The sequence below is a fragment of the Triticum dicoccoides genome, chromosome 3A, assembly GCF_002162155.2.
Source record: "Triticum dicoccoides isolate Atlit2015 ecotype Zavitan chromosome 3A, WEW_v2.0, whole genome shotgun sequence".
Lineage (NCBI taxonomy): Eukaryota > Viridiplantae > Streptophyta > Magnoliopsida > Poales > Poaceae > Triticum > Triticum dicoccoides.
This window is the reverse complement of record NC_041384.1, coordinates 219,369,411-219,381,327: the sequence shown is the minus strand read 5'-3', so window position 1 is coordinate 219,381,327 and position 11,917 is coordinate 219,369,411.

The window sequence follows — 11,917 nt, the reverse complement described above, 5'->3', positions numbered from 1 at the left end:
CGGCGAGGCGGGAGGAGAGGGGAGGGGAGAGGAGGCGCGCGGGAGGGTAGAGGAGGCGCGCGGGAGGAGAGGGGAGGGGAGAGGAGGCGCGCGGGAGGGGAGAGGAGGCGCGGGGCGAAGGCGCGAGGGAGGGAGGGAGGGAGGCGGCTGCGCGAGTGCGGGAGAGAGAGGCGGCTAGGTCATCTCCACGGGCGTGGCCCCTTTTATACCCCCACCATGCGAAATGACCAAAATGCCCTGGTGGGGGCATGGTATTTACATTCTGTTGCCATTACTATTCATTCCAGCAGTGTTTCTTCCAGATCCGACGACCCAGATCCTCCCACCTCTCGATCCAACGGACGAAAACGCATCAAGGGACCCGATCCAACGGCCCAGAATCGCTGATCTCTGTGGAGCCTTGTAGGAACATCCTTCCCTTATCTCTTGATTGTTTTGGACATTATTGGGCTTTATTATCCACTTTTATATTATTTTTGGGACTAACCTATAACCAGAGGCCCAACCCAGAACTGCTTTTTTTTGCCTGTTTTAGGGTTTCGAAGAAAAGGAATATCAAACGGAGTCCGAACGGAATGAAACCTTCAGGAACGTGATTTTCTCATTGAATACAACTCAGGAGACTTGGACCCTACGTCAAGACACGTAACAGGAGGCCACGAGGTAGGGGGCGCCCCTACCCCCAGGCGCGCCCTCCACCCTCGTGGGCCCCCTGTTGCTCCACCGACGTACTTCTTCCTTCTATATATACCCACGTACCCCCAAACGATCAGATACGGAGCCAAAACCCTAATTTCACTGCCGTAACTTTCTGTGTCAACGAGATCCCATCTTGGGGCCTGTTCTGGAGCTCCGCCGGAGGGGCATCGATCACAGAGGGCTTCTACATCAACACCATAGCCTCTCCGATGAAGTGTGAGTAGTTTACCTCAGACCTACGGGTCCATAGTTAGTAGCTAGATGGCTTCTTCTCTCGTTTTGGATCTCAATACAATGTTCCCCCCCTCTCTTATGGAGATCTATTCGATGTAATCTTCTTTTTGCGGTGTGTTTATTGAGACCGATGAATTGTGGGTTTATGATCAAGTCTATCTATGAATAATATTTGAATCTTCTTTGAATTCTTTTGTTTATGATTGGTTATCTTTGCAGGTCTCTTCGAATTTTCAGTTTGGTTTGGCCTACTAGATTGATCTTTCTTGCAATGGGAGAAGTGCTTAGCTTTGGGTTCAATCTTGCGGTGTCCTTTCCCAGTGATAGTAAGGGCGACAAGGCATGTATTGTATTGTTGCCATCGAGGATAACAAGATGGGGTTTTCTTCATATTGCATGAGTCTATCCCTCTACATCATGTCATCTTGCTTAAGGCGTTACTCTGTTTTTAACTTAATACTCTAGATGCATGCTGGATAGCGGTCGACGAGTGGAGTAATAGTAGTAGATGCAGGCAGGAGTTGGTCTACTTGTCTTGGACGTGATGCCTATATACATGATCATACCTAGATATTCTCATAACTATGCTCAATTCTGTCAATTGCTCAACAGTAATTTGTTCACCCATCGTAGAATACTTATGCTCTCGAGAGAAGCCACTAGTGAAACCTATGGCCCCCGGGTCTATCTTTATCATATCAATCTCCTACTACTTAGTTATTTCCTTTGCCATTATTTTACTTTGCATCTTTATCATAAAAATACTATCTTATCATATCTATCAGATCTCACTCTCGTAAGTGGCCCTATAGGGATTGACAACCCCTATTTGCGTTGGTTGCGAGGATTTATTTGTTTTGTGCAGGTGCGAGGGACTAACGTGTAGCCTCCTACTAGATTGATACCTTGATTCTCAAAAACTGAGGGAAATACTTACGCTACTTTGCTGCGTCATCCCTTCCTCTTCGGGGAAAACCAACGCAGTGCTAAAAGAGGTAGCAGGGGGCACCGCCGCACATGGCTAAGAGAAGACTTGGTGTGTCTTTGGGGTGCCCCCTCCCACATATATAAAGGGGGGTGGCCATCCCTAGGGGCGCGCGCCATGGGGGGAGTCCTACTTGGACTCCCGGTCCAAGTAGGATTCGGTCCCCCCTTTCCTATTCCAAGTAGGAGAAGAAGGGAAGGAGGAAGAGGAGAGAAGGAAGGAGCGGGGCGCCACCCCCACCCCTTGTCCAATTCGGACTAGGCAAGGGGGGCACCTCCTGGCCGGCCCTCTCTCTTCTCCACTAAGGCCCATGTGGCCCATTAACCTCCGGGGGGGGGGGGTCCGGTTACCGTCGGTACTCTGAAACTTATCCAAAACGACCCGAACCATTGCGGTGTCCGAATGTAGCCTTCCAATATATGAATCTTTATGTCTCGACCATTTCGAGACTCCTCGTCATATCCGTGATCTCATCTGGGACTTCGAACAAACTTTTGTTCATGAAAACATGAAACTCATAATACAAATCGCCATCGAACATTAAGCGTGCGGACCCTACGGGTTTGAGAAGTATGTAGACATGACCGAGACATATCTCCGGTCAATAACCAATAGCGGAACCTGGATGCTCATATTGGCTCCTACATATTCTACGAAGATCTTTATTGGTCAAACCGCATAACAACATACGTTGTTCCCTTTGTCATCGGTATGTTACTTGCCCGAGATTCATCGGTATCATCATACCTAGTTCAATATCGTCATCGGCAAGTCTCTTTACTCGCTCTATAATGCATCATCTCGTGACTAACTCATTAGTCACATTGCTTGCAAGGCTCATAGTGATGTGCATTACCGAGAGGGCCCAGAGATACCTCTCCGATACACGGAGTGACAAATCCTAATCTCAATCTATGCCAACTCAATAAACACCATCGGAGACACCTGTAGAGCATATTTATAATCACCCAGTTACATTGTGACGTTTGATAGCACACAAGGTGTTCCTCCGGTATTCAAGAGTTGCATAATCTCATAGTCCGAGGAACATGTATAAGTCATGAAGAAAGCAATAATAGAAAAACTATATGATCGTTGTGCTAAGCTAACGGATGGGTCTTGTCCATCACATCATTCTCTAATGATGTGATCCCTTTCATCAAATGACAACACATGTCTATGGTCAGGAAACTTAACCATCATTGACTACATAGTAGAGGCATACTAGGGACACTCTGTTTTTCTACGTATTCACAAATGTACTAAGTTTCCGGTTAATACAATTCTAGCATGAATAATAAACATTTATCATGATAAGGAAATATAAATAACAACTGTATTATTGCCTCTAGGGCATATTTCCTTCAGTCTTCCACTTGCACTAGAGTCAATAATCTAGATTACATAGTAATGATTCTAACACCCATGGAGTCTTGGTGTTGATCATGTTTTGCTCGTGAGAGAGGCTTAGTCAACGGGTCTGCAACATTCAAATCCGCATGTATCTTGCAAATCTCTATGTCTCCCTCCTTGACTTGATCGCAGATGGAATTGAAGGATCTCTTAATGTGCTTGGTTCTCTTGTGAAATCTGGATTCCTTTGCCAAGGAAATTGCACCAGTATTGTCACAAAAAAATTTCATTGGACTCGATGCACTAGGTATTACACCTAGATCGGATATGAACTCCTTCATCCAGACTCCTTCATTTGCTGCTTCTAAAGCAGCTATGTACTCCGCTTCACACGTAGATCCCGCCACGACGCTCTGCTCGGAACTGCACCAACTGACAGCTCCACCATTCAATATAAATATGTATCCGGTTTGCAACTTAGAGTCATCTGGATCAGTGTCAAAGCTTGCATCAACGTAACCATTTACGACGAGCTCTTTGTCTCCTCCATAAACGAGAAATATATCCTTAGTCCTTTGCTACCTCTTGAGCACTGCGTTTGTTTTCCCTTGAAGAGGAAAGGGTGATGTAGCAAAGTAGCGTAAGTATTTCCCTCAGTTTTTGAGAACCAAGGTATCAATCCAGTAGGAGGCCACACGCAAGTCCCTCGTAGCTACACAAAAAATAAGAACCTCGCAACCAACGCGATAAAGGGGTTGTCAAGCCCTTCACGGTCACTTACGAGAGTGAGATCTGATAGAGATAATAATAATAAGATAAGTACTTTTTGGTATTTTTATGATATAGATTGAAAGTACAGATTGCAAAATAAAATAGATTGGAAACTTTATATGATGGAAAATAGATTCGGGGGCCATAGGTTTCACTAGTGGCTTCTCTCAAGATAGCATAAGTATTACGTGGGTGAACAAATTACTATCGAGGAATTGATAGAAAAGTGAATAATTATGATAATATCTAGGCATGATCATGTATATAGGCATCACGTCCGTGACAAGTAGACCGACTCCTGCCTGCATCTACTACTATTACTTCACACATCGACCGCTATCCAGCATGCATCTAGAGTATTAAGTTCATAAGAACAGAGTAACACATTAGGTAAGATGACATGATGTAGAGGGATAAACTCAAGTAATATGATATAAAGCCCATCTTTTTATCCTCGATGGCAACAATACAATACGTGTCGTTTCCCTTTCTATCACTGGGATCGAGCACCACAAGATTGAACCCAAAGCTAAGTACTTCTCCCATTGCAAGAAAGATCAATATAGTAGGCCAAACCAAACTGATAATTCGAAGAGACTTGCAAAGATAACCAATCATACATAAAAGATTTCATAGAAGAATCAAATATTGTTCATAGATAGACTTGATCATAAACCCACAATTCATCGGATCTCAACAAACACACCACAAAAAGAGTTACATCGAATAGATCTCCAAGAAGATCGAGGATAACTTTGTATTGAGATCCAAAGAGAGAGAAGAAGCCATCTAGCTAATAACTATGGACTCAAAGGTCTGAAGTACACTACTCACACATCATCGGAGGGGCCATGGAGTTAATGTAGAGGCCCTCCATGATTGTTGCCCCCTCCAGCGGAGCTTCGGAATAGACCCCAAGATGGGATCTCTTGGGTACAGAAGGTTGCGGCGGTGGAAATAGGGTTTCATGGTGCTCCTGGATGTTTTCAGGGTATATGAGTATATATATGAGGAAGAAGTAGGTCGGTTGAGCCACGAGGGGCCCACGAGGGGGGACGGCGTGCCCAGGGGGTAGGCGCGCCCCCTGCCTCGTGGACTCCTCATTTGTTTCTTGACATCCACTCCAAGTCCTCTGGATCACGTTTGTTCAAAAAATCACGTTCCCGAAGGTTTCATTCCGTTTGGATTCCGTTTGATATTCCTTTTCTACAAAACACTGAAATAGGCAAAAAAACAAAAAATTTGCACTGGGCCTTGGGTTAATTGGTTAGTCCCAAAAATAATATAAAAGTGTAAAATAAATCCTATTAACATCCAAAACAGATAATATAATAGCATGGAACAATCAAAAATTATAGATACATTGGAGACGTATCAAGCATCCCCAAGCTTAATTCCTACTCGTCCTCGAGTAGGTAAATGATAAAAAAAGAATTTTTGATGAGAAATACTACGTAACATAATTCTCAATGCAATTCTCTTTATTGTGGCATGAATATTAAGATCCGAAAGATTCAAGACAAAAGTCTAATATTGAGATAAAAATAATAATACTTCAAGCATACTAAGTAAGCAATTATGTCTTCTCAAAATAGCATGGCAAAAGAATGTTCATCCCTAAAAAAAATATAGTTTGGTCATGCTCCATTTTCGTCACACAAGAATGCTCTCATCATGCACAACCCCGATGATAAGCCAATCAATTGTTTCACACTTTAGTAATCTCAAACTTTTTTCAACTTTCACGCAATACATGAGCGTGAGCCATGGATATAACACTATGGGTGGAATTGTAGCGACCAGACCTCAAATGGTCCAATCTCTGTGCTCAGGTGTCATCCCTGGATCAGTAATGCTGACACCACACAGTACTTGAAGGATTTATGACAGAGTAGCAATCACACACTTATTACATCAAGTGTCTCAAAAGAGAACTTATTACAATAAATATGGCTTAAGGCCATCTAATAATGATAACAGCGGAAGGCTTGGAAGATAAGTGAGTCCATCAACTCCAGCGACATCACTGAGTATAGAACCACGACCTAAAAGCACCTTAATCGTCGTCTGAAAAGTCTGCAACATTAACGTTGCAACCCGAAATGGGTCAGCACATGGAATATGCTGGCAATGTAACACATAGAGAGTAATGGAATGAAATAGGCTATACTACATGCATATTTGGCTGGTGGAAAGCTCTATGGTTACAGTTTTGCGTAAAGCCAAATTTTCCCTACTGCAAAGGAATAAATTTTATTTAACTATCATGGTAGTTGTTAAACATTGAGAATGGTAGACAGTATTCTCAATCCCAATTAAACATCATCATTAAACAAAACCCAACAAAATTTATTTTAGAGTAACACGATGAGATTCACATGATAATCCAGGTACTAGATACTCAAGATGTCCATAACCAGGGACACGGCTAACCATGATTAGTTTATACACTCTGCAGAGGTTTGCGCACTTTTCCCCACAAGACTCGATCACCTCCGTTTGATTTCTCGCACTACATGGTGTTTGAGAAACGGATGACCGAGACATAGTCTTTCAGAAGCGCTAGCACCTTACGATCGGGTAGACCGTTACACCTAATTTCCCCTACATCTGCTAGTCTACCACTGTAAGACTTCGCACGACTTAATCAACTATGCTAGAGCCCATAGTAGCTTGTGGCTGCACACGGAAGTTTCTAGCATGAATAATCTCATGATCCCTTTGAGCCTGGGTGGCGGTCCAAAAAAAGCAGGCAATCGCTGGAATACCCAGGTGCCTCAATCCACCCAGATGTGTATTTAAGTTGCCACCTTAGATAAACCTTTAATTTAACAATCTCACATCTGTCATGGATTTCACTCACCCAATCCACGTCTACCAGCATATCATGGCATAATAAGCAAACGTAGAAGTAACTCCCAAAGGTTTGATAACAAACAGGTAATAGGTACTACCTCAAATACTCCCCAAACCCACAAAATTAATTAGATCCTAATCATGCAATGTGTGAGGATTGATCTAATGCAATAAAACTAGGTAGTAGGAGGTATGATCAAAGTGTTACTTGCCTTGATGATGATCCACGAAACCTAGCGATTCGAAGTATGAAGCAGCGCACTCCGGGTACTCTATCGCAAAGAAACAAGCATCCAAAAAGTACTCAATTAATGCATACGTAAAACTCGAATAAGAGATCTAACCAGAAAGTTAAACTTAAGAACTCCGGTTGGCAAAAAGAATCAAATCGAACGAAGCAATGAAAGACAAACGGAAAAAGAAACAAGCTTTGTTTACTATTCTGGATCTAGGGAAATTTTTACAGTGACAAAGACTTGTTTGAGTTGTTTAACGGAAAGAGGGTTTCGAGACGAAACTCCAGGCGCTTGAATCACCTGATTCCGATAAACGAGCGAAAAGTTATACTAGAACGAAAAACAGATCAGGAATCACGATCAGAAAAATCACGGATTAAAACCGAGAAAAAGAAAAACGACGAACAGATTAACGAACGAACGTTCGTTATCTGGACCTAAACGATGAACACGTTCGTTAAAACGAACGAACGAGCGAACGCTTGCTAATTAAATAAACCGGAAAACCAATCTATAAAAAACGAAACAAAAAACCAAACAAAACCGGCGGAAAAACGATTAGTTTTCTAAAAAAAACGGCGGCGATATCTACCTACGGCGGCGGCGGATCCGACGTCGGCGGGTGGCGGCGCGGGGGCGGCGGCGCGTGGGCGGCGGCGCGCTAGGGTTAGGGTTTGGGGGCGGGGCGGCTTGGGCTGGCTCGGGCCTCGGGCGGGCACTATTTAAAGGCCTGGCCAGGCGGAGTCCTGGCCGGTTACGCCCCGGAGTTGGTTCGGATCTTTTTTTAAAATAGTTACGCTTAAAAAAAACAAAAGGACTACTAAACGGACTCCAAAAATCCCGAAATAAATTTTCCCCGGCTTCTAAAATCAAGCCGCACAGGATGAACATTTATTTGGTGCCTAGATGCAATTATGAAAAACACACATTTTTCCTAAATTCAAATAAAATAGCAAATAAAACCAAAATAAAATCTTATTTGATTTTTTTATTAAATCCTCAATATTTCTTTATTTTGGGAAAGTCATTTTATTCCCTCTCTCATATTTTGATAATAGAAATAATTGAAGATAAAATAAATAAAATCAAATGATCCTGTTTTCAAAATTTGAGAAAACTCAAATATGAAAATAACGAAATCCCCAACTCTCTCCGAGGGTCCTTGAGTTGCGTAGAATTTCTAGGATCAACCAAAATGCAATAAAATATGATATGCAAATGATGATCTAGTGTATAACATTCCAAATTGAAATTTTGGGATGTTACAGGAATAGAATATGTTGATGGGGGTTATGTGGAGAAGACAAACAAGGAGAAAGTCTCACATCGACGCGACTAATTAATGGGCTAGGGAGATGCCCATCAATTGATGTCAATGCAAGGAGTGGGGATTGCCATGCAACGGGTGCACTAGAGCTAGAAATGTATTAAAGCTCAACAAAAGAAACTAAGTGGGTGTGCATCCAACTTGCTTGCTCATGAAGACCTTAGGCATTTGAGGAAGCCCATTGTTGGAATACACAAGCCAAGTTCTATAATGAAAAATTCCCACTAGTATATGAAAGTGACAAAACAAGAGACTTGAAAGTGCAACTATCCCTGGGTGGTTTTGGTAATTCCTAACAACATATAGCTCATTGAGCTAATGCTATTTCAAGATAAATATTTTAGGAAAGCTCAATGATTGGCATGGCATGGATTAGAAAAGTGGATCCCTCAAAATGCCAAGGACAAAAGGATTGGCTCAAGCTCAAAGCACAAGACTCTACATTTTTCATTTTAGTGATCCAAGATCACATTGAGTGCATAGGAAAAGCCAATACTATCAAGAGGGGGTGAGGTGCTACTTAATGAGGTTCTTGCTCAAAATGCTTAGTGATATGCTCCAAAGCCCTCAACTACTTTCTCATATCCACATATGTCCCAAACCAAAAGATAAAATCGGCCCCACCGAAATTCTCTATCCGGCGCCACCGAGTTCTCTTGACATAGCCACTGCCAGAAACCCTAGTCTTTTCGGTCTCAACGATAGGGATCTCGGTCTCACCGATATGGGATTGTAATCTCTATGTTTCCCTTTGTAACGTTTCGGTCAAACCGAGATGAGTGATCAGTCCCACCGAGATTGCAATGCAAACTCTCTGTTTCCCTTCCGTAACGTTTCCGTCCAACCGAGATGAGCGAATCGGTCCCACCGAGTTTGCCTGACCAACTCTCTGGTTAGTCTATTACCAAAATCGGTCTCACCGAGTTTGTGTAATCGGTCTCGCCGAGATTAAGTTATGTCCTAACCCTAATGACATTGGTCCCACCGAGTTGACATGTCGGTCCCACCGAGAACCCTAACGGTCACATTATGAACTAAATCGGTCTGACCGAGTTCTCTGAATCGGTCCCATCAAGTTTGGTAAATTGTGTGTAATGGTTAGATTTTGTGTGGAGGCTATATATACCCCTCCACCCACTCTTCATTCATGGAGATAGCCATCATAACATGCCTACACTTCTAACATACATTTTCTGAGATAGAACCACCTACACTTGTGTTGAGGTCAGGATATTCCATCCCAACCACATAAATCTTGATCTGTAGCCTTCCCCAAGTTACTTTCCACTCAAATCTTCTTTCTACCAAATCCAAATCCTGTGAGAGAGAGTTGAGTGTTGGGGAGACTATCTTTTGAAGAACAAGAGTAAGGAGTTCATTATCAACACACCATTTGTTATCTATTGGAGAGTGGTGTCTCCTAGATTGGCTATGTGTCACCTGGGAGCCTCCGTCAAGATTGTGGAGTTGAACCAAGGAGTTTGTAAGGGCAAGGAGATCGCCTACTTCGTGAAGATCTACCCGAGTGAGGCAAGTCCTTCGTGGGCGACGGCCATGGTGGGATATACAAGATTGCTTCTTCGTGGACCCTTCGTGGGTGGAGCCCTTCATGGACTCGCGCAACCGTTACCCTTCGTGGGTTGAAGTCTCCATCAACGTGGATGTACGATAGCACCACCTATCGGAACCACGGATAAAAATCTCCGTGTCAACATTGCGTTTGCTCCCTCAAACTCCTCCCTTTACCTTAATATGCAATAGTTTTACTTTCCGCTTCTATAATCTTAGAATTGCATGTGTAGGTTGATTGCTTGACTTGTGCAAAGTTGCTAAAATCTGCTAAGAACTAAAATTGGGAAAAGGCTAGATTTTTATTTGGTCAAGTAGTCTAATCACCCCCTCTAGACATACTTTCGAGCCTACAAGTGGTATCAGAGCTTTGGTCTCCATTTGCTTTGATTTCCATAGCTTTTGGTGGTCATAGCCTTGGTTTCACAACCTAGGAGAGTATGGCGTCTAGCGAGGGAAATTACCACCGTAGAGGTCCTTACTTTGATGGTACAAATTTTGCTAGTTGGAAGCATAAGATGAAAATGCATATTCTTGGACATAACCCCGCTGTTTGGGCTATTGTGTGTATTGGCTTGCAAGGTGAATTCTTTGATGGGAGAGAACCGAACCGTGAAGCTACCGCGGAAGAGTTGAAGATGCTGCAATACAATGCTCAAGCTTGTGATATTCTCTCCAACAGATTGTGCCCCGAAGAATTCAACAAAATCAGCCGTCTTGAGAATGCAAAGGAAATTTGGGATACTTTGATTGATGTGCACGAAGGTACCGACTCTGTCAAGGAATCCAATTTGGATGTGCTTCAAAGTCACCTTGACAAGTTGAAAATGAAGGATGGTGAAGGTGTCGCTGAAATGTACTCTAGGCTTGCTCTCATCACAAATGAGATTGCCGGCTTAGGAAGTGAAGAGATGACCGATAGATTCATCATCAAGAAGATCCTAAGTGCCTTGGATGGAAAATATGATACCGTGTGCACATTGATCCAAATGATGCCCAACTACAAAGATCTCAAGCCAACGGAAGTCATTGGAAGAATTGTTGCTCATGAGATGTCACTTAAGGATAAGGAAGATCTTCACAACAAGTCAAGTGGTGCTTACAAAGCCTCATGTGATGCCCCCACATCATCAAATGAGCAGCAAACCTTCAATGAAGAATTGAGCGTAATGGTGAAGAACTTCAACAAGTTCTACAAGAATAGAAGCAAGGAAAAAAGTTCGAAGTCAAGGTCCTACAATGACAAAAGATCTTCTAGTCGTGAGCGTAACTGCTACAGTTGTGGAAGACCCGGACACTATTCCAATGAGTGTACGGCTCCCTACAAAAGAAGAGAAGATTCTCCCAAGAGAAGAAGTAGGAGAGAAGAATCGCCATCAAGAGATAGGAGGAGTAGAGATGATCGTTATGAACGAAGACCCTCTCGGAGAAGCAAGGATTCAGAGAGGAAGGACAAGTCATCAAGGAGCTACACAAAACGAAGACATCAAGCTCATGTTGGTAAATGGGTATCCGGCTCTGACTCTGACCATCACTCCGAAAGAAGTTATCACTCCGACTCCGAATATACTCAAGATGAAGGTGTTGCCGGACTAGCACTTATGACAACCAACTCCTACGACATATTTGACTCACCAAATGAAGGAATTGGAGGATGCTTCATGGCTAAAGGTCCAAAGGTAACACACCCCGAGTATGTTGATTTCAATAGTGATGAAGATGATTTGCTAGGAGATGATGATTTACTTGTTGACAACTCTAGTTATGAAAACTATGATGAACATGCTATTAATCATGCTAATCAAGATAAAACGAATGACGGTGATAAGAAGGAGATTGAGTGTCTAACTAAAGAACTAAACACTCTTAAGTTAGCTCATGAAACTA